The sequence below is a fragment of the Panthera leo genome, chromosome B4, assembly GCF_018350215.1.
Source record: "Panthera leo isolate Ple1 chromosome B4, P.leo_Ple1_pat1.1, whole genome shotgun sequence".
Taxonomy (NCBI): domain Eukaryota; kingdom Metazoa; phylum Chordata; class Mammalia; order Carnivora; family Felidae; genus Panthera; species Panthera leo.
The window spans coordinates 101306805-101331750 of record NC_056685.1 but is presented as its reverse complement, the minus strand read 5'-3'; positions in this window follow the sequence as shown (position 1 = coordinate 101331750).

The following is a 24946-nucleotide window of genomic DNA, read 5'->3' as shown; positions in this document are numbered from 1 at the left end:
AATCCAAATTTGCCATTCTTCATCCCTCATTATAAAACACATGGTATATCCCCTCTTAAGGAATTTTAAGGGGCTTTAAATACTTACATTCTATAAGGGTTTAGCTATAATATGGAAAGTATAAAGTAATTCCAAAACTAGCTTTCAAAACACATGGCATTACTTAAGCAATTTTCACATCTCTTATTGGTTCAACATATGTTCACTAACTGCTAAGTTTTAGACACTATTCATCTTGAGTACAAAATCAATAAGAACAAAGCTTGTTCTGTACCTATATATAATAGGAGACAGGCATGTCAGAACAAAAATAAAAACAGTGAAAATAATATATAATTCATATTTCACTTATGTTTAATAACTAAGTTTAATATATCATTAAATAAAATACAATTAATAGAAACTGCTATTACTGAGAAAATACCTTGTGTCAGGCTCTATGGTAATCATCGTAATAAAATATCTAATTTAATCTTAATTCAGAAAGTTGGAAAATGTTTTCTACATTTTAACAATAATGAAAATGAGACTCAAATTCCTTGTTGACACTGAGTGATACAATGTTCTGTTTAATTGTTTGGCCCTGATAGTCAGAGTGCCCAGGTTCAAATCCCTACTCCACAACCAGTTCCACATCTACAAATCAGGGATGGTAAGAGAACTGGCCTCCTAGGGTTAAGTATAGGAATAAGTAAGCCATCACTTCAAGTGATGTGCTTCAAGTAGGGCTTCCCAGAGAGCAAGGGTGAACAAACACTAGGTGATATAATTTCTTCAACAAAAGCAATAGAAGTAATTGGAGTAGGCGAATCAGGCAAGAATGGTAACTACTGCACAGAACAAAAGGGTTGTGCAAAGGTTAGGTTTTTTTTTTTTCTTTTCCTTAATAAAATATCAGGTGACTCTGAGTGTCTGATACATAGACAGGGACAAAGCAGATGAGGGAAGCATTTGCTACTCAGAAAACTCACAGATTAGGGTCTGTGTTATAAGATTAACGTATGATTAGATGGGGATTTCCTGTTGGTACCTACCACTGTTCAGATAACAGGACAGCATTAGCAATAAGAATGTAGATGGCAGACAGTCATAAAGAAAAAAAAAAAACAGCTAATTCTATTTTGTTAACTTTTTTTTTGTCCTACCAATATCACTGTTTTCACTTTTTATTATCAGGAAAACTGCCTGCAGTTTATTTTCTCCGTTGACTACAAACAGTAGTGGTGAGATCCATGATTCCTAACCTATCTTACAGCTTCTTATGAACAAATACTCTAATAATTTGTTGTGGTTTTTTCCCATTAAAATCATTGAAGGTGACTGTTTCATGGTCCATAATTGAAAGGTAAAATAGCAACACACACTTCACTAAATTAAGCAAACAAATGCGGTATTGAAAAGAAAAAAATAATCTTACTCTTCTAGATCACTAACTCCATGGTGGCAATATTTTGTTTGAGTAAAGAATTATATCGTATGTTTTCACGCATATGTGGAACTTGAGAAAACTAACAGAAGACCATGGGGGAAGGGAAGGAGAAAAAATATTTACAAACAGACAGGGAGGGAGGCAAACCATAAGAGACTCTTAAATATAGAGAACAAACTGGGGGTTCATGGGGGAGAGGGGTGGAGGAGAGGGGAAAGTGGGTGATGGGCATTGAGGAGGGGACTTGCTGGGAGGAGCACTGGGTGTTGTATGTAAGGAATGAATCACGGGAATCTACCCCCAAAACCAAGAAAACACTGTATACACTGTATGTTACCCAACTTGATAATAAATTACATAAAATAAAATAAAATAAAATAAAATAAAATAAAATAAAATAAAATAAAATTACAATAATGTTACTCTTGGGGAAAAAAAAAAAAAAGAATTATACAGACAAGTGAATGACGGTTTTGGAGCCAGAAAAACCTGAGCTCAAATCCAGCCTCTCTCATTAGCCTACTGTGTGCTCTTGGGCAAGTTGATTGACCTCTTCGATTTTCAATACTCTCATCTGTAACATGGAGATAATCCTTTACTGTGATTTCTTAGAAGATTAAATAGATGTCTGCATATTAGGATCCAGATTAGTGGTTATCAAGTAGTTTTTGCTTAATACATATGAGTTTCTTTCCACCACCTTCCAACAATTAGGGTGGGATTTGTTTTTGTTTTATTATTCAAAAACATTTTTAGGGCATAAGGACAAGGGGACAACGACAGTATCACCCAGGAAATAAAAGAAACACTGCAAAAGTATCCATTGATTTCTGTATACTCAGTCATGTTTGAATATCATATATGTGTGTATGTATATGCATATATGGGGTATATATGTGTATGTGGAAAGAAAGAGAGAGAGAGAAAGAGACTAGGAGAGAGAAGAACGAGGAGAAAGGATAGGAGAAGTTATTTCTGTATATTTTAAATGATTTTTAAAAAGGAAACTCAAATTTTAGGACACTATCAAGGTATAGTCACCACAAAATACACTAACCTGTCATTATAAACCTCTAAAGGAATACAGTCATCATAATCATCTTAAAATTGACTCTATGCCTGACTGCAATTGGAGTGTATAAATAATCCAGATAATCCATCATGCCCAGATTCTGTCTGATCTTTCAAGCCTGCCATAATCCTGGTTTCATTTTACTGATGATGATTCCTCAGGTCCTCTAATCAGCATTTTGTACTTTTTACTTCAATGGTTCGAAATTCATCATGTGTTAGATTCTTCCTGAATTCTATTTCTTCAAAGATTTCATTCCCCCAACCCAACATGTCTTCTAATCCTTCCTGTTCCCCAAAATCCACTTTGCTTAAGCAACCCAGCTTATTGTATCTATAAACTTATTTTGCGTTACTTCCAAGACCAGTTTTTCAAATGTTGATCCATGAAAAATTTTTCACTAACATACTGAGTGTTAAAGTCCTGAGGAGTAAAATTCCAGTTTTTGTCATTCTTGGTTGCGTTTGAATTTCCAAAATACATTTATATCATAGGTTTTGAGGGACAAATCTAATTTCAAATATGTTTGTTCTCCCCATAAACTCTTAAAACATCCTGAAAATTCCATTATTGTAGCACTTAAACTACTTTTTCCAGACAGTTCCTTATACTCAGTAATGAAACAAAAATAATTTATTGGAACAAGGGTACTGATTTTGGTTTTGTAACATATGGTCATATATTTATACCACACAATACAACACTTAAAAATAGATAGAGCTTGCATAATTTGCATAAACTATCTCACATGTTTGCCAAGGTCTTCAGGATCTTTTTGTACTGTCTCTCTTATATATGAAAATTGTACCGGTTAGGAATCATACCAAGAGTTCATCTGGTGCAGAACAGACATCCAGTAGCTGCGTGCTGTTTAGGTGGGATGCCCCTTCATCTGACTGAATAGAAAAACAAAATGAGATTCCCACTAGAGGAAAGCTTCATAAAGACAACGATGATGAACAGAGAGTTAATAACATGGACCATTCTGAAAATATTGAGCTAAAGTAACAAAATAGAAAGAGATGAAACACCCATTTCTGATGGAAATATTTCCTGAAGATTTATGAGTTACTGAACATCTCTATCAATGTTGAAAACAGTGCTTCTCTGTACAGACTTAGGTGCACTTACACTCCTTTGCACTAAGAAGTGACCCCTTCGGTTTCTCCAATCACACATCAAGCTGATAATACACTATATTCCTGGGAAAAAAAAAAAACAATCATCCTGCTTTTAGGGTACATCAGAAATCTTTCCTTTTCATTTCAAGAATGGTAAAGACATAGCCTAGAAAACTGCCATAGAGGTGAAATAGCAGGACCTCTGTTTATGAAGAAACAGACCAAGTGTATAACCCTCTTGCCTTGCCCTGGGCCAAACATGTTTAATGTGCTGAAAAGAAAGGGATTTTCTCCTTCTTCGTACATAAAATGTAAGCCTTTGTACATGTGCCCTATTTACTTTCCTCTTGGGTTAGAGCTGCCTGCAAACAGTCAATGTGACTGTTTTTACTCAACTGCCTCCCTTTATTTATATCCTTTTTAACAAAGCTAAACTAAACTAAAATGCTAATATGTGCACAATGTTAAAGTCTAAGGCAGTATTCATTCTTTTTTTTTTACTTGTTTCTTTTTTTAATATGAAACTTATTGTCAAATTGGTTTCCATACAACACCCAGTGCTCATCCCAAAAGATGCCTCTTCAATACCTATCACCCACCTTCCCCTCCCTCCCACCCCCCATCAACCCTCAGTTTGTTCTCAGTTTTTAAGAGTGTCTTATGCTTTGGCTCTCTCCCACTCTAACCTCTTTTTTTTTTTCCTTCCCCTCCCCCATGGACTTCTGTTAAGTTCTCAGGATCCACATAAGAGTGAAAACATACGGTATCTGTCTTTCTCTGTATGATTTATTTCACTCATTCTTTATATAATTATAGAAAGATATTTATTGTTTCCTTTATATCAACACTATATTTGTCTAATCATAATTCCCCAAATTTCCAAGAAATCCTCATCTTTATTGAAAAGGAAACTGTTGGACTGACCTAAGACCAGGATGTGAAAGAAAGATCCTTCTGTGGGAAATATTTTGGGAAAGCAGCTTGGCAAATGTTATATCAGGGATGATTCTGTAATGACATTTTCTCTTTAAGATCTATAGTAGCACTTGTCATTTATTTACACTAAGAAAATGATTACTTGACTGCAGCAAAGCTTAAATCTTGCTTATTAAGTTCGTGTTTCATATAAATATTACAATTTATACTGTTTCCTTGCGGAGTTTAATAAGAGCTTTATGATTAATATAACAAGGATAGAAGTTAAGTTGTAAACAATATCAATCAATTAAATTGAAGCAATTTATTATGAAAATTTTAATGATCTCTTTCCTTCCTATTGAAGAAACAAAAACTTTGTGAAGTTGTATACTAAGAGAAACAAGCTGTTCCATGTCTTGCCTGACATATAAAGAAGATTCGCATGAAATAATTATTCCCAGTAGATCCAAGTGAAGCACATAGTTTCTAAACTTGGAGGCAAATCTTGAAATACATGATTCATGACATTCAATGGTTGAATTTCACCCTAATTTTATCTGATTTTTTTAAAATGACAATACCAATGAGTTGAAAAGATAACTTCTTATGAAATTATCAATAAATCATGATAGTCAGATTGTCCCAAAATTTAACACAGCAGAAGCAATGATAAAATGCAAGGTTTGAGCTCAATGGACACAAATGACAAGGAAGCAAAAGTGGTGAACTTCAAGAGGTCCCAAGGCTTACAAGATAAAGCTTCTTCAGGAAGCAAAAGAAGGCAACTTCTAATTCTTTTTGCAAAAACAATTTAAGAATAAACTGAGAATATAAAAGAATTAAATTCAACTCTCTTAAAATCAAATCAGCATTTACTTACTTAATATCTACAATGTGCATCTATTAGCTAAACAAAGGGAGTTAAATGATTAGATGGAAGACGAGTAAATTTTATAATGGTATTCAGGGCCTTTTTATCCTCACCCTAAAAATGAGGAAGCTTAATCTTGATTGGCCTTTTCCCAAATAGATAAAAATTGGAACTAGGTGTTCAGAAGTGTTAAAGGAGGAAAAACAAATGCTAGAAATGTTATGGGTTTTTCTTTTTTCTTTCTTTTTTCCTTTCTTCTGTCTTCTATACCTTTTGGGGCTCTAGAAGTTGCCCAAAGATTTTCATTGCCCCACCTAATAAACAACCAATGTTAACAGTGGAATAAAGTTATTACCACTACATTTCCCCAGAGTGTGAGATTGATAACATTACTAATACAGACATTTGCAGTTATCTGGACAATATAATCATGTTACTCAACTGTATTTGAGTAACCCCGTAACAAAAGAAAAATGTTTCTAGGGTTACAGAACAAAATATGTTACTAATGTTACAGAATGTAAATTAATGTTAAAGTTGTTTGCATTGGAATTAATTTTCTTGTAAAGTTCTAATTGTATGAACATAGGCTTAGAAAGAAATCCCCAACAAATTACCCACAAGTATAATGAAAATCAACAAAGAGGTTACATCAAAAATGTATTTGTGAAGGCAGAGAAACTATATTTTATGACCAATGTACGATTGCTCCCTAAAGTGTACAGGGGACAGTGTTTCATTTTATCATTATACCACAAACCAAAATATTCCTCTGAGCTTTTCTGAGATGTAAGGGACATCGCTTGAAGATTTTATTAAAAACAAGTCCAGACAAAAACCTATTCCAATACATACTTCATACCACTGGTCCGTGAGGTCACTGAATATTTTTCAGAACATTTTTGAAATAGAAATTCAAAAACAGTCTGCTGGATGCCAAGAAAAATCATGAGTTGCTCACATAGCTTAATAGCTAGAATTGCTATATTCAAAAATTAAATTAAGTCGGTAACACACAAAATTTCTAACCATTTTCCTTGCGTATGTTCACAGTGTCGAAAGTAGCCAAGATTCATGAAATCTATTTTAATATTATTTCATTATTTAGTTATTTTAATTTTTTTATTTGACTATAGTTGACATACAATGTTACATTAGTTTCAGATTACATTACATAGCACAACATAGTTGTTCACCATCTCTATATGTCATGCTACACTCACAAGTATAGCTACCATCAGTCAACATACAATGCTATTACAATGTCATTGACTATATTCCCTAAGTCATACTTTTTATTCCTGTGACTTATTCATTCTATAACTGAAAGCCTGTTTCTTACTCCCTTTCACTCATTTTGCCCATTACCCCACTCCCCTTCCCTCTGTTGACCATCAGTTTTTTTCTCTTGATTCTGCTTTTTGTCTGTTTATTCCTTTGTTTTTTTCTTAGATTCCATATATGAGTAAAATCATATGGTATTTGTCTTTCTCAGTCTGACTTAATCAAATCTATTTTTAATATGTCTTATTCTTAGAACCCAGATATGTAGGTGCCCATAAGATAATTCCATGAAGTAACATGTATGAGGTTGGAATCAAATGGTTCAACATGTTTTATTCTCCCTATATGTAAGTGTATCCTCTTTTTAGCCTATATTTTTGCATGCATCAAGTATTACATAATTTTTAAAAATTAAGAATAAATAAATTACATCTAATTCTACTACTTTCAGGTAGGGAAATAATACAGATACTTTATATTCTCAAGAGACCCCAAACCAAATAGTAGAGTAAAATAAAATAAAGCCATAAAACTCCTAGAGAAAAACATAGGAGCAAAGCTTCTGGATACTGGTCTGGGCAGTGATTTCTTGGATATAACACCAAAACCATAGGCAACAAAAGCAAAAATAAACAAATGAGACTACATCAAAGTAAAAATCTTCTGCACGGCAAAGGAAACAATCAACACAATGAAAAGGCAACCTGTGGAATGGAGGAAAATACTTACAAACTACATATCTAATAAAGAGTTAATATCCAAAATATAAGAAATTCATACAACCCAACAAATCACCACCACCATCATCATCATCATCATCATCATCATCATCATCTTATTGTAAAGTGATCAAAGGAACTGAAGACATCTCTCCAAAGACATATAAATGGCCAACAGGTAGATGAAAATGTGCTCAACATCACTAATCATCAGAACAATGCAAATCAAAACCACAATGAGATATCACCTCACACCTGTTGGGATGACTATTGTCAAAAAAAAATCCCTCGAAAGATAATAAATATTGCTGAGGATGTGGAGAAAAAGGAACCCTTGCTAGGAATGTAAATTCATGCAACTATTATGAAAAACAGTATGGAGGTTTCCCTCAAAATTAAAAATAGAACTACCATGTGATCAAGCAACTCTAATTCTTTTTTTTTTTTTAATTTCAGTTAACATACAGTACAATATTGGTTTGAGGAGTAGAATTCAGTGATTCGCTTACATACAACACCCAGTGCTCATCATAACAAGTCCCCTCCTTAATACCCATCACCCATCTAGCCCATCCCCCCATCCACCTCCCTCCATCAACCCTCAGTTTGTTCTCTATCATTAAGAGTCTCTTGTGGTTTGTTTCCCTCTTTCTTCTACTCACCTCCCATCCACCATATGTTCATCTGTTTCATTTCTTAAATTCCACATATGAGTAAAATCATATGGTATCTGTCTTTCTCTGATCAACTTATTTCACTTAGCATAATACATTCTAGCTCCATCCGTGTCATTGCAAATGGCAAGATTTCATCCTCTTTGACAGCCCAGTAATATTCCATTATATATATATATATGTGTGTGTGTGTGTGTGTGTGTGTGTATGTATATATATATATATATATATATATATATATATATATATATATCTCACATCTTTATCCATTCATCAGTCAATGGACATTTGGGCTCTCTCCATAGTTTGGTTATTGTTGATAATGCCAGCAATTCCATTTCTGAGTGTCATTGCCAAAGGAACTGAAATCAGGATCTCGAGCAGATGTCTGCATTACTGTGTTTACTGCGATAGTATTCATGATAGTCATGACATAAAACAACGTAAATGTTCATCAAAGGATGAATGGATCAAATGTGGTACATGCAATGGAATATTATTCAGCCTTGAAAAAAAGGGAAATTCTGTCACTTGTGACACATGGATGAATTTGAAGGACACTATGGTAAGTGAGATAAGATTTGCACAGAAGGGCAAATGCTACATGATACCACTTACAAGAGGACTCTAAACTAGTCATACAGAAGCAGAGTAGAATGGTGGCTTCCAGGGGCTGGGAAAGGATGGAAATGGGGAGATATTAGTCAGATTTTAAAATCTTAGTTATACAACATAAATAGTCATAGATCTACTCTAAAGCATAGAAGCTTCAGGTAAAAATAGCGTATTACGTACTTGAAAATTTGCTAGAGGGTAGATCTACTGCTAAGTGTTAATAATAATAATAGTAATAAAGTAAAAATTATGGGAGAAAAATTTAAAAATGATGGATATATTAATGGAATAGATTATAATGATGGTTTTGCAGGCATGCACTTATCTTAAAACTCACTAAATTATGTGCATTAAACATTCATACCTTTTTGTATGTCAATCAAACCTCAATAAAGTGGTTTAAAAAAATAACAAACTACACAAACCCCTATTTAAGATCATCACACTGTATATACCTCTTAATCTAATATTATATTTTTATTGGAAGGAACATTTAGTGGTCAAGTTCAAGAGGGGTTTGAGAGGAACAGCTGTGGGTACTGAGGGCATGCAGGGGACAGAGTGGGAAACTTTTAATCCTCCCAGGTCTCTTTCAATTTAAGTATTATAACCCTGTTAAGTATCAGTATTTATTGCTTCCATTATATTTGTTTTAAATTATATTTTTATTTTTAAGTCTTTAATAGACTACTACAATCTAGTCAGAAATTTTGATTTCTTATTGGATTTTATTTTTACAGTTTATTGTAATTAAATTAATAATTTTATTATAAACATACTTTTAACTCACCCTGATGGAAAGTTATTTTTTCCCAAAATAATATTTTTATAAAATTGATATGCATTTTATCTATGTCATACACATTAGAAAATTATAGTAGTCAGCTGATACAAAAAAAATAGGAGTAGTGTGTGTAGAAATTGCACTGTAAGAGCTCAATTATGTGGGTAGTGTGGGGGTATCTGGTTGGCTCAGTCAGTATAGAGGATGTGACTCTTGATCTCAGGGTTGTGAGTTTGAGCCCCATGTTGGGCATAGAACCTACTTAAAAAAGATAAAATGTGGGTAGTGAGGAAGTGGGGGCTGTGTGTAGACATTTATGTTAAGAAGTCTGGTGGAGAAGGAAGGGGAAAAGAGCAGTAACTTAAAGGATCAAATAGGAATGTATTTGTAGAGGGGAGGAGTTTGTTCATATTAGGTGAAAGTGAAAAAAAAGATTGAAAGATTTTTTTGGAGTAATGTCTCATCAGATGTAGGAAGTGATAAGAGCAAGAACATAGACTAAAAATGAAGCAAGCATGTCAGATAAGCTTAATTTCTCAGGAATGCTGTAAGTAATACTATTTGCTAAGAGAGAGGGGGGGAAGGGAGAGAATCTTCGGAAAATGGAGGGAATGGAGATTAGCAACAGATGTCCTTAAGAGTCCTCTTGGGAGTCTCACTAGCTCAAGCTGCGCATTGACTGCCAGCTCTGTTAAATAGAGAGCTGATTGAAGTAGACAGTAGGAACCTTTTTATAGTCTAGGAAAATAGTGTGCCAAGCAAATTAATAGTAGTCTAAGCATGAAAACCTCAAACTTGTGAAACTGAGCTCAAATAGACATTGCAATAGACAATTATACTCATTTCATTTGATTCTTATGTGTTTTAAAATCTATGCAAGTTCCTCAAGATCGTAAGAGATGTGGGAATAGTTCTATCTCCCCCCTATTTCTCTCAAGAGAAAGGCTACATTTCTTGCATGCTTGACAGCTCCCACATACCATTATGCCACATTATTTCCGACCAAACACACTCATGCACACGTGCGCACACACACACTGATATCTATTATATCTTGGCTTTTGTTTGATAAATGTAAATGGTACAACCTGGTGCATTATGGCTGAGTATGTGTACATCCATTCAGGACAACATATTTAGTAATGCTCTAAAAGCTGAGACAGGGATATTATTTATGAATGTCATAAATACTAGAATGAACAATATCTTACTAAAATTATGAATAGCAGAATATTTGGTTATAAATATAGTGCCAATAGAACACAGAAATATGATCCAATGTAATCACGGTTAATTTTGGAAGTAGTCAAAGTAAAAAAGAATATTTTTCAGAAGAAACAACTATGATGAGAGACTGCCACACATACAGAGAAGAAAACTTGGGGGGAGAGGTGCAAAGCAGATGTGAAATGATTACACCTCATATAAAGTTCTGAGACGCAGAGCTCTTCTTCAGACACTGGGATGAGAAAGAGTAGTGGACTTCCTTTATGGTATCAACATAGCTCATTATGACCCTGTAATTTACCTCCTCAAAAACATGATAGGGAAGCAACTAGGGAATCATGTTTATACTACATAACTTTACCTCTATGTCCAAACTTTATTGAACTCTTGTTGCATACTTGACCCAAACATCTTCCTCCTGAGTTTCTCTCCCCCTGAGAACATAGATTTTTAAAAAATAAAGAATTCTAGTTCAATGTAAGCTGATTTTCTTCTTTTTATCCTTTAAACATGAATAAGCAAATATAAGCCAGCCATTTTCCACAAAACACATAGGAAAAAGAAAGAAAGAAAGAAAGAAAGAAAGAAAGAAAGAAAAAAGAAATAGCCTTTAAGGCTAAAATAATACAACAGGTATAGAGAGGTAGGCTACAAGAGTTCTAAAGGTTATCTAATTCCTAATTGCAATCCCTCTTTTTGAAACTTCAGTACTTTTCCACCTTTGGGTTCATGAACTGTCTCTGTCTTATCTTTCTCATAATAAATTTCTTCCATTAATAATCTTGTTGAAGTTCATTTCTCATATTTGTAATCAACAGCCCTGGCCAATTTAGGGAGAACTGAAAATCTAGAATAGTAGGACGTTTTATCCCATTAAAGACAGACTTTCAGATAAGTCTCTCCATATGTGTAGGCAATTAAATAAAGAAAAGTATGGGATTTGTTTAATATGGTGGCACATAGGTAAAATGCATTATGCTATTTGACTAAATGGTAAACTTAGTACAATTCTACAAACACATGGCTATGCCATGAGAAGACTCCACTTCAGACCTGTGAAAGATTCAGACTTGGCATTCTCAATGTACACACATACATGTGCACGCGTGCTCACACACACAAAACCATTCTGAGTATAAATGTATAAATCTTTCCACAGAGAAATGTGAAACGAATGGGTCACTAAAATGTTTTGAAGGGTGAATCTAATTTCTTGATGATATGATCACCATTTATTGCTTCCACTGAATGTCAAATTGTAGAGACAGAAGCTCAGCAGGCTTAAACACCAAGATAGTCTTCAAGTGAATTTCCTGACATCTCTCTCCTTGGAGGCCATTAAGAAGACTGACAAGTACTTACTTTTGGAAGAAGTTTTCAAAGCTTATGAATAATCAGGGAAGTGGGTAAAGTAGAGCTTTTGCATTTGAGATAATGCAAAAAAGTTAAAATTTTTTTTTTGCCACAGTTCCTTACAGTTTGTGGTAACTTTCATCTATGAAGTTATTAATAGTATTAGAATTGTCCTCCCTTATCTGTGTCTTTGCTTTCTATGGTCTCAGTTATGCACTGTCAACCACAGTCCAAAGCACATGATCCTCCTTTGACATATCATCAGAAGGTCAGTAGCAGCCTAACGCAACATCACAGTACCTACATCATTCACTTACTTCATCTCATCACACAGGCACTTTATCGTCTCATATCATCACAAGAAGAATAAGCACAGCACAGTAAGATATTTTGAGAAACAGACCACATTCACATAACTTTTATTAGAGTATATTGTCATAATCATTCTATTTTATTATTGTTAATTGCTGACTGTGCCTAATATATAAATTAAACTGATCATAGGTATATATATGTATAGGAAAAACATAGTTATACATATATATGATATATATGTATAATATAATATAATATATTTATAATATAATATATAATAGATATAATATATGTATAACAATATACACATAATATATATGTATAATATATATACATATATAACTATGTTTTTCCTATACATATATGTACCCACATATATACCTATATATATACCTATATATACACATACCTATATATATACCTCTCTATATATCTATATATACCTATATCTATCTATATACCTATATATACCTATATCTATATATATATACACACACACACACACACCTATATATATATATATATATATATATATATATATATATATATATATATATATATATGGTTTGGTACAATCCGTTGTTTTCAGGCATCCACTGGGGGTCTCAAACATAGCCCCCACAGGTAGGAGGAGCCTACTTTCTTATAAAAAATTGGAAAAGTTGAAAATCAGAATTTGCCTACTTCCTATATAACAATCTTTTTGTCTTATAATAATAATAAAAAGTAGCATCTACTAAGAACTTAATATATGCGTGCCAGACATTGCACTGAGTTCTTTCATTTTACTTAATTTTTAAGTTTTTTTTTAATGTTTTGTTTATTTTTCAGAAAGAGAGAGAGAGACACAGTATGAGTGGGGGAGGGGCAAAGAGAGAGGGAGACACAGAATCCATGAGGCAGACTCCAGGCTCTGAGCTGTCAGCACAGAGCCTGCTGCAGGTCTCGAACCCGTGAACTGCGAGATCATGACCTGAGCTGAAGTCTGATGCTTAACCAACTGAGCCACCCAGGCACCCCGAATTTTACTTAATTTTGATGATACCTTATGTACTTCTCACTCTTCATATAATAAACAATTATCCTGTGACACAGACAAATGTGGGACATAAGACTTAGATTAAGTAATTTGCCAGTACTTAACTAGCAATTGACAGAGTTGGGATTTGAAGCCAGTTTCAGTCTGACCACAAAGCTCATTCTCTTCTAACCACTGTGCTATATTGCCAGGATTCACTTTCATACAGCTGAACAATTAGAATTCATTTTGATAAAAACACATACCACTTTGACCTCTATGCACAGTAGAGTCCCACAAACTTCTACTTCATTGTAACTTAATAAAATGGAACAAATCAGGTTATCCATGTGTTCTATTCAGGATTCATGGCATTCACTTCAGTATCTTAGCTTTGTTTACTCTCTGCTCTTCTTATTGAAATGGCTTCTCATCTTCAGACAGTTTTCGGTAGCAGTAAAATCAGTCCTTCTGAGGTCATTCATAAAGAAACAATTGGGAGTTAAGATACAGAAAGATATATTTAAGTCACATAATATTTTCCATCTTGTCTGTCTGCCTTCAAAGACTCCAACCGTATAGGGATTTTCACCATTTGAAAAAAAAAAATCCATTCTGACACAGTTTATGCCAAAGAAATCTTCTTCTAAAATATCCATTCTCCTCTTCTAAAATGTTACTTTGAAATGCCAGCCCATAATTTCCAAGCAGCATAAAGTATTGTAAAAATCAAAGGAAAATGTGGTGTTTTTCATCTGAACAATACATTTAATGTGCAATTTTAGTGCTTCAGTTTTGGATGTCGAGAGTTGGATATTCTTCATATTTCTTCCCTGTAATTCAATACAACATGTCTCACAGCACAAATATTCTCTGTTTTGGATGGAGAGACAAGATGTGGGGGTGGGTGACAATGGTTCTAGTGACAAAGACTATGTGCGGTTAAGAACATTGTGCATAATAATTCATGAATTCCAGTTTTACTCTGTAAATGTGCCACAAAGTTCCAGTCGGGTATTCATCAGTGCGGGGGGGGGGGGGGGCGGGCGGGAAGGACAAAAAGCTTCAAGATGTATTTTTAATTTTCAAAGAATTCCATTTCAGATCTCTTAAAGCTACATCAATATCTACTTTATTTATTAATGCAGGTCCTATAAAATGCTTCCATTCAGTCAATTGCTTTGGTTGGCTTTAACACTGATTTGACTTTAGGCCTAATTTCCATTTCTTTTTCTTGATGTCCACGATAAAACTCATGCCTTTGCCCTACTCACAGAGCTGACAGGCCATTTATCAATATCATTTCATGCAGCTTCATGTTAAAGAAGTCTTTCACTCTGAGAATAGTGCTGTTTATTTAAACTACTGAAAAAAAATTGGAGACTCGTGTGTTTCAGATAACAATACATATAGGAAACATGGAAAACAAAGAAAAAAATATTTTTTTTGGAAATTAGTGAATCATTTCTTATTCTCTCTCCCCAAAACAATGTGATACACAAATAAATACAGGCAAACAATTTAAACAAATGAACTAATGGAGACTGGAAGGATCCGAGTGGACAGGTAGACAAGACAGATGCTCTGGGGGTGAGGAGGAGATCTGTGAACAAATGATAGAATCAAATCCAGATAATGGGAAGAAAATGGTTGCTCAATTTAAAACAAAGGCTCAAGCTAAAGAGAAGCAGTGCACAGGGAACCCAAGAAACAGGTGAGAGCCCTACCCTGAAATGTAAAGCTGTGTCATTTGTGCCAGTGAGGCGTGGAGACAAGACATGTAAGAGACACTGGTTGGCCAAAGGTGAGTGATGCTGAGGAAAAGTCTTGTTAGGATGGCTTGCCTGGCAGGCAGTAGGCTGAGTCAGAACTACCACTTTTCTGAGGGGAGATATATGAGGATAATGGCAGCAGGAGAAAGCATTCTGCTCCCAAACAACATCAAGTTTGTCAGTTCACTGAGGCTCGCTTCTGGGGTCTAAATCCCCTTCCAAAGAGGAGATGCTTCTTGATGAGGTAGTGTTACCTTGGACCTAAGGATAGTCACAGTGGTAAAAATATTACCTACACAGGTGAGGCAATATGTGGTTTTCTTGGAAACCACCTGGATTCCCTGAATGGTACATGAATTACTGAGAAAAGCCAGGAAAAGCCAATTTAGTCACTTGAGAGCTAGAGATCATACAGGACGGACTGAAAGGAAATGGAAGTTGTGAGACGTCCCTGGTCCTCTCTTCACACCTCCACCCACACACACACTTAAAACAAACTGCTCTTGAAACAACAGGAGGAAGCTTGAGGAGTCCCGGTTCAAAATAATCTTGTGTTATCAATTTAGGTCTGTACTCTTCCCCCCAGGTTAGCACTCATAAGAAATCGCATTATCGTTTCTCCACCTGCACAGAATCTAACATGTTCTAACGACTCAGAAAGTAAACACCCAACTTCTGTATGTAGTGCACAACAGAGAAGCCCTGTCAATTCCTTTCAATGGCTCCCAAACCTTCTGGTTGCACATCCAGTTCCTCTAAAGGGGCATTTTAATGTAGCTTGGCCCACTCTTGATGCAGCCAGCAAATCATGCCCTAGGTTAAAAAAAAAAAAAAAAAGATGGGTTGTTTTCCAGGCTTTTTTAATTGTTACAGGGTCAAGGAATCTTGGTGGCCTGATTTTCAAATTTTCAGAGAGATATTCATTCCCAGGCTAATGTCCAATGGAGAGACCATACGTCACCTGCTCTGAGGTTTTTCATCTAAATATCTTTCAACTCTCTCACTGTCAATGGTGTGGGAAGCAACGGGTAGAACTGAAAGTGGAAAGGGCTATTAAAAAAATTTTCCAGAGTTCTCGGGGTTAAATCCCTTCTAAACCCACAGTGTTTCAGAAGAATGAGGCAGCATTGATTTGTCTCTTAATGTATAGGGGATTGGGCGTTAGGTTGCAGCTTGTTGAGTCCAAGATGACTCAGGAACCCAATGGTTAACTGTCTCTGTCACAATCGAGAGACATCGTAGGAAGAACAAATAGACTAAAGCAGACTTTTCAGCAGGAAGAATAGAGGCCAGAAGAGAATGGGATACTGATACACACTTCTGAACTGTTCAGAACTGTTAATTTAGAATGATGTATGATCATAAACTTACACCTGGAAAGGAGGTGAAGTGATGACATTTCAGAAAAACAAAAACTGAGCATTTACCACCAATAGACCTTCAATAAGGGAACTTCTGGAAGAAACTGAACCAAAAGGGAAAAAGTACAATGAAAGAAGTAATGGTGATCAAAGAAAATCATAAATGTGTGGGTGAATCTAAGCAAATGATGACTGCTTAATGCAACAACATTAATAACAATCTGGGAGGTGGAAAACAAGATTGATCTAGTGGAACTAAATACTGGAAAATAATACTACGTAAATTGGAAGGAAGTAATGGAAGTCAAAGCATACTGAATTGCTCAGAAGCAGTATAGAGATATTCATTTACTTTAGATTGTGTTAAATATGCATGTTAAATTAAATGTTTAAGGGTGACTGCTAAAGAAAAGAATTGAGGTATAACTTCCAAATAAACACAGGAACACATATCTGAAATGTTCCAAAGAAAGGCACTCTAATACTTAAAAAAAGGAGAAAAAAGCAGGACAAATTGAAAGCTAGAAGTCACTAATAGAAATAAGGGCAAGTATATTCATAAATACAATAAATATAAAATAATGAAATTTATCAGTGAAAAAATAGGTATGTTCAGATTGTTAAAATATTCTAGCTATATTGTTTAAAGAGACATATCTAAAACATAAAGACCTATAAATATATTAAAAATTAAAGTTTGTGGGGCGCCTGGGCAGCTCAGTCAGTTGGGTGTCCGACTTCGGCTCAGGTCATGTTCTCACAGTTCATGGTTCGAGCCCTGCGTTGGGCTCTGTGCTGACAGCTCGGAGACTGAAGCCTGCTTCTGATTCTGTATCTCCCTCTCTCTGGCCCTCCCCCGCTCACACTCTGTCTCACTCTCTCTCTCAAAAATAAACAAACATTAAAATTTTTTTTTATTTGAAGTTTGTGAAAATTAAGTATAGCTATATTACTATCAAATAAAATAAAGGTAAATAGAAGAAAGGTGTGGTAAAGATAAAGGGGGATACAATATAATGATTAAGAAGTTAAATTCCCCAGGAAGACATAATACCATAATTCTAAATTATTTTACACCTAATAACACAGACTATGAAGGATATAAAGCAAAAATGAAAGAATTACAAGAAGAAATTGGCAAAGCTAAGTTAAAGTGAGGAAATTATAAGTATTTGGATGCAGAAAATTTTCAAACATCTCTCTTAGTTGAGAGATCACCAAACAGAATAAATGTGTGGATTTATTTGAACCAAAAGGATAAAAACATGCTCATGTATCATAGGCATGTAGAAAACAGCATTCAAAAATTGGAAAATAGTTGTGTTTCAGGAACAAATTGGGACATTTATCCTAATTAATGATATATTAGGTTGAACAATCCACCCTTAACCAGTCAAAGACTTCCACATCAGGAAACTGAGTTTGTCAGTCACCCCAAATTTTTGTTTGTTTGTTTGTTTGATCGTGGTGGCCTTGAAAGCATTAATATAGAACTCACAGACACATCACGGAGGGGGAAAATTGTAGGACAGATAAACACATATAGTGTCATACCATTCACATAAAACATTAAGTAAAAGTAAAATATATAAAAATATATAAAGACCTGTAAATATATAAAAACCTGTATTTTAAGTTTTGAAATTCAAGATGCCCACCTCTTAGACATAGTAGATATGGAGCAGGAGGAGTCTAAGGAAACATTTCTTGTAATGTTTTATTTTTTGGAGCTGCTTACACAACTATTCACGATTTAATTCTTTATGGTTCTTTACTTGAAAATTTTATAATCAAAAATAAACTAACAAATGAATAAATTCTCTAGATTTCTTATTGTAACAGAATACAATTCATAACAACAAATCTTTCTCGTAAAAAAGATATATTGGTTCCATCTCTCAAAAATAAAAAGAAAGCAATGCAAGATCATTTTGCGTTTGAGGATAGAGATAAATTATGAAAGGTGAACAAAACAATGTGAATGTGAAATTAGAGATAACCAAACACTGAAGAGCATTATGTCCCACTTGAATGTAGCAGCAGACATCTGCCATCATGTTTTTCCCAAAACTGTATTATGCCATGTGTTAATGGGAATTCTTGGTGAAGGCTTAGGAAACATTACAAGTTGTGTCTCCTCCTGGAGAATCACAAAGCACAATATTACATGAAATGGCTCTGAGAAACTATCTGTAAAATAAGGCTGTTTAATTTTGTTGAAGTTAATTTCCCAGACCAATTGGATTATAAAACCCTTGTTCTAAGGAATGCCTATGAGCAAATTTTCAAGATATTAATGTTTCATTGAACAAGTTTAGGAAATGTTTACCTGAACATTTATTTTCTAGAGTCATAACTAAGTGGGAAATACTTTAGTCATTTATATTTAATTGATGTAAAGAGTAAAGGGTACTCAATCATTTTTCAGGTGAAATGCCCCAATGATACTTTTTTCCATCCTAAGCCTGTATGTTGTCATTTCTGTGGTTAAAACTAAAAGAGAGTCTTCTAAATACAGGAAAGAACTTGTTAGCTCTCAGGCAGTTATTCTTAACTATTTACCAAACATTAGTTTGTTTTTATTCACGTATTTTTAATTCAATTTTGCTCTTTACTGATTGTAAAAGAAAAACATAGAAAAAAGTTAAATATAAAAATAAAAGGAGTCCGGAAGATGGCGGCGTAGGAGGACGCGGGGCTCACAGCGCGTCCTGCCGATCACTTAGATTCCACCTACACCTGCCTAAAGAACCCAGAAAACCGCCAGAGGATTAGCAGAAGGGAGTCTCCGGAGTCAAGCGCAGACTAGAGGCCCACGGAAGAGGGTAGGAAGGGCGGCGAGGCGGTGCGCGCTCCACGGACTGGCGGGAGGGAGCCGGGGCGGAGGGGTGGCTCGCCGGCCAAGCAGAGCCCCCGAGTCTGGCTGGCAAAAGCGGAGGGGCCGGACAGACTGTGTTCCGACAGCAAGCGCGACTTAGCGTCTGGGAGGTCATAAGTTAACAGCTCTGCTCAGAAAGCGGGAAGGCTGGAGGACAAAGGGAGGGAGAGCTGCTGAGCCCCCGGACGGCAGAGCTCAGCTTGGCGGGGAACAAAGGCGCCAGCGCCATCTCCCCCGCCCATCCCCCAGCCAAAATCCCAAAGGGAACCAGTTCCTGCCAGGGAACTTGCTCGCTCCGCGCAAACACCCAACTCTGTGCTTCTGCGGAGCCAAACCTCCGGCAGCGGATCTGACTCCCTCCCGCTGCCACAGGGCTCCTCCTGAAGTGGATCACCTAAGGAGAAGCGAGCTAAGCCTGCCCCTCCAGCCCCCGTGCACCTTGCCCACCCACCCCAGCTAATACGCCAGATCCCCAGCAACACAAGCCTGGCAGTGTGCAAGTAGCCCAGACGGGACACGCCACCCCACAGTGAATCCCGCCCCTAGGAGAGGGGAAGAGAAGGCACACACCAGTCTGACTGTGGCCCCAGCAGTGGGCTGGGGGCAGACATCGGGTCGGACTGCGGCCCCGCCCACTAACTCCAGTTATACACCACAGCACAGGGGAAGTGCCCTGCAGGTACTCACCACGCCAGGGACTCTCCAAAATGACCAAACGGAAGAATTCCCCTCAGAAGAATCTCCAGGAAATAACAACAGCTAATGAACTGATCAAAAAGGATTTAAATAATATAACAGAAAGTGAATTTAGAATAATAGTCATAAAATTAATCCCTGGGCTTGAAAACAGTATACAGGACAGCAGAGAATCTCTTGCCACAAAGATCGAGGGACTAAGGAACAGTCACGAGGAGCTGAAAAACGCTTTAAACGAAATGCAAAACAAAATGGAAACCACGATAGCCCGGCTTGAAGAGGCAGAGGAGAGAATAGGTGAACTAGAAGATAAAGTTATGGAGAAAGAGGAAGCTGAAAGAAAGAGAGATAAAAAAATCCAGGAGTATGAGGGGAAAATTAGAGAACTAAGTGATACACTAAAAAAAAATAATATACGCATAATTGGTATCCCAGAGGAGGAAGAGAGAGGGAAAGGTGCTGAAGGGGTACTTGAACAAATTATAGCTGAGAACTTCCCTGAACTGGGGAAGGAAAAAGGCATTGAAATCCAAGAGGCACAGAGAACTCCCTTCAGACGTAACTTGAATCGATCTTCTGCACGACATATCATAGTGAAACTGGCAAAATACAAGGATAAAGAGAAAATTTTGAAAGCAGCAAGGGATAAACGTGCCCTCACATATAAAGGGAGACCTATAAGACTCGTGACTGATCTCTCCTTTGAAACTTGGCAGGCCAGAAAGGCTTGGCACGATATCTACAGTGTGCTAAACAGAAAAAATATGCAGCCGAGAATCCTTTATCCAGCAAGTCTGTCATTTAGAATAGAAGGAGAGATAAAGGTCTTCCCAAACAAACAAAAACTGAAGGAATTTGTCACCACGAAACCAGCCCTACAAGAGATCCTAAGGGGGATCCTGTGAGACAAAGTACCAGAGACATCACTACAAGCATAAAACATACAGACATCACAATGACTCTAAACCCGTATCTTTCTATAATAACACTGAATGTAAATGGATTAAATGCGCCAACTAAAAGACATAGGGTATTAGAATGGATAAAAAAACAAGACCCATCTATTTGCTGTCTACAAGAGACTCATTTTAGATCTGAGGACACCTTTAGATTGAGAGTGAGGGGATGGAGAACTATCTATCATGCTCCTGGAAGCCAAAAGAAAGCTGGAGTAGCCATACTTATATCAGACAAACTAGACTTTAAATTAAAGGCTGTAACAAGAGATGAAGAAGGGCATTATATAATAATCACAGGGTCTATCCACCAGGAAGAGCTAACTATTATAAATGTCTATGCGCCAAATACCCGAGCCCCCAGATATATATAAAACAATTACTCATAAACATAAGCAACCTTATTGATAAGAATGTGGTCATTGCAGGGGACTTTAACACCCCACTTACAGAAATGGATAGATCATCTAGACACACGGTCAATAAAGAAACAAGGGCCCTGAATGATACATTGGATCAGATGGACTTGACAGATATATTTAGAACTCTGCATCCCAAAGCAACAGAATATACTTTCTTCTCGAGTGCACATGGAACATTCTCCAAGATAGATTATATACTGGGTCACAAAACAGCCCTTCATAAGTTTACAAGAATGGAAATTATACCATGCATACTTTCAGACCACAATGCTATGAAGCTTGAAATCAACCACAGGAAAAAGTCTGGAAAACCTCCAAAAGCATGGAGGTTAAAGAACACCCTACTAACGAATGAGTGGGTCAACCAGGCAATTAGAGAAGAAATTAAAATATATATGGAAACAAATGAAAATGAAAATACAACAATCCAAACGCTTTGGGATGCAGCGAAGGCAGTCCTGAGAGGAAAATACATTGCAATCCAGGCCTATCTCAAGAAACAAGAAAAATCCCAAATACAAAATCTAACAGCACACCTAAAGGAAATAGAAGCAGAACAGCAAAGGCAGCCTAAACCCAGCAGAAGAAGAGAAATAATAAAGATCAGAGCAGAAATAAACAATATAGAATCTAAAAAAACTGTAGAGCAGATCAACGAAACCAAGAGTCGGTTTTTTGAAAAAATAAACAAAATTGACAAACCTCTAGCCAGGCTTCTCAAAAAGAAAAGGGAGATGACCCAAATAGATAAAATCATGAATGAAAATGGAATGATTACAACCAATCCCTCAGAGATACAAACAATTATCAGGGAATACTATGAAAAATTATATGCCAGCAAATTGGACAACCTGGAAGAAATGGACAAATTTCTAAACACCCACACTCTTCCAAAACTCAATCAGGAGGAAATAGAAAGCTTGAACAGACCCATAACCAGCGAAGAAATTGAATCGGTTATCAAAAATCTCCCAATAAATAAGAGTCCAGGACCAGACGGCTTCCCAGGGGAGTTCTACCAGACATTTAAAGCAGAGATAATACCTATCCTTCTCAAGCTATTCCAAGAAATAGAAAGGGAAGGAAAACTTCCAGACTCATTCTATGAAGCCAGTATTACTTTGATTCCTAAACCAGACAGAGACCCAGTAAAAAAAGAGAACTACAGGCCAATATCCCTGATGAATATGGATGCAAAAATTCTTAATAAGATACTAGCAAATCGAATTCAACAGCATATAAAAAGAATTATTCACCATGATCAAGTGGGATTCATTCCTGGGATGCAGGGCTGGTTCAACATTCGCAAATCGATCAACGTGATACATCACATTAACAAAAAAAAAGAGAAGAACCATATGATCCTGTCAATCGATGCAGAAAAGGCCTTTGACAAAATCCAGCACCCTTTCTTTTTTTTTTTTTTTTTTTTTTCAACATTTTTTTTATTTATTTTTTTTGGGACAGAGAGAGACAGAGCATGAACGGGGGAGGGGCAGAGAGAGAGGGAGACACAGAATCGGAAACAGGCTCCAGGCTCCGAGCCATCAGCCCAGAGCCTGACGCGGGGCTCGAACTCACGGACCGCGAGATCGTGACCTGGCTGAAGTCGGACGCTTAACCGACTGCGCCACCCAGGCGCCCCCAGCACCCTTTCTTAATAAAAACCCTTGAGAAAGTCGGGATAGAAGGAACATACTTAAAGATCATAAAGGCCATTTATGAAAAGCCCACAGCTAACATCATCCTCAACGGGGAAAAACTGAGAGCTTTTTCCCTGAGATCAGGAACACGACAGGGATGCCCACTGTCACCGCTGTTGTTTAACATAGTGCTGGAAGTTCTAGCATCAGCAATCAGACAACAAAAGGAAATCAAAGGCATCAAAATTGGCAAAGATGAAGTCAAGCTTTCGCTTTTTGCAGATGACATGATATTATACGTGGAAAATCCGATAGACTCCACCAAAAGTCTGCTAGAACTGATACATGAATTCAGCAAAGTTGCAGGATACAAAATCAATGTGCAGAAATCAGTTGCATTCTTATACACTAACAATGAAGCAACAGAAAGACAAATGAAGAAACTGATCCCATTCACAATTGCACCAAGAAGCATAAAATACCTAGGAATAAATCTAACCAAAGATGTAAAAGATCTGTATGCTGAAAACTATAGAAAGCTTATGCAGGTAATTGAAGAAGATATAAAGAAATGGAAAGACATTCCCTGCTCATGGATTGGAAGAATAAATATTGTCAAAATGTCAATACTACCCAAAGCTATGTACACATTCAATGCAATCCCAATCAAAATTGCACCAGCATTCTTCTCGAAACTAGAACAAGCAATCCTAAAATTCATATGGAACCACAAAAGGCCCCGAATAGCCAAAGTAATTTTGAAGAAGAAGACCAAAGCAGGAGGCATCACAATCCCAGACTTTAGCCTCTACTACAAAGCTGTCATCATCAAGACAGCATGGTATTGGCATAAAAACAGACACATAGACCAATGGAATAGAATAGAAACCCTAGAACTAGACCCACAAACGTATGGCCAACTCATCTTTGACAAAGCAGGAAAGAGCATCCAATGGAAAAAAGACAGTCTCTTTAACAAATGGTGCTGGGAGAACTGGACAGCAACATGCAGAAGGTTGAAACTAGACCACTTTCTCACACCATTCACAAAAATAAACTCAAAATGGATAAAGGACCTGAATGTGAGACAGGAAACCATCAAAACCTTAGAGGAGAAAGCAGGAAAAGACCTCTCTGACCTCAGCCGTAGCAATCTCTTACTCGGCACATCCCCAAAGGCAAGGGAATTAAAAGCAAAAGTGAATTACTGGGACCTTATGAAGAAAAAAAGCTTCTGCACAGCAAAGGAAACAACCAACAAAACTAAAAGGCAACCAACGGAATGGGAAAAGATATTTGCAAATGACACATCGGACAAAGGGCTAGTATCCAAAATCTATAAAGAGCTCATCAAACTCCACACCCGAAAAACAAATAACCCAGTGAAGAAATGGGCAGAAAACATGAATAGACACTTCTCTAAAGAAGACATCCGGATGGCCAACAGGCACATGAAAAGATGTTCAACGTCGCTCCTTATCAGGGAAATACAAATCAAAACCACACTCAGATACCACCTCACGCCAGTCAGAGTGGCCAAAATGAAGAAATCAGGAGACTATAGATGCTGGAGAGGATGTGGAGAAACAGGAACCCTCTTGCACTGTTGGTGGGAATGCAAATTGGTGCAGCCGCTCTGGAAAGCAGTGTGGAGGTTCCTCAGAAAATTAAAAATAGGCCTACCCTATGACCCAGCAATAGCACTGCTAGGAATTTATCCAAGGGATACAGGAGTACTGATGCATAGGGGCACCTGTACCCCAATGTTTATAGCGGCACTCTCAACAATAGCCAAATTATGGAAAGAGCCTAAATGTC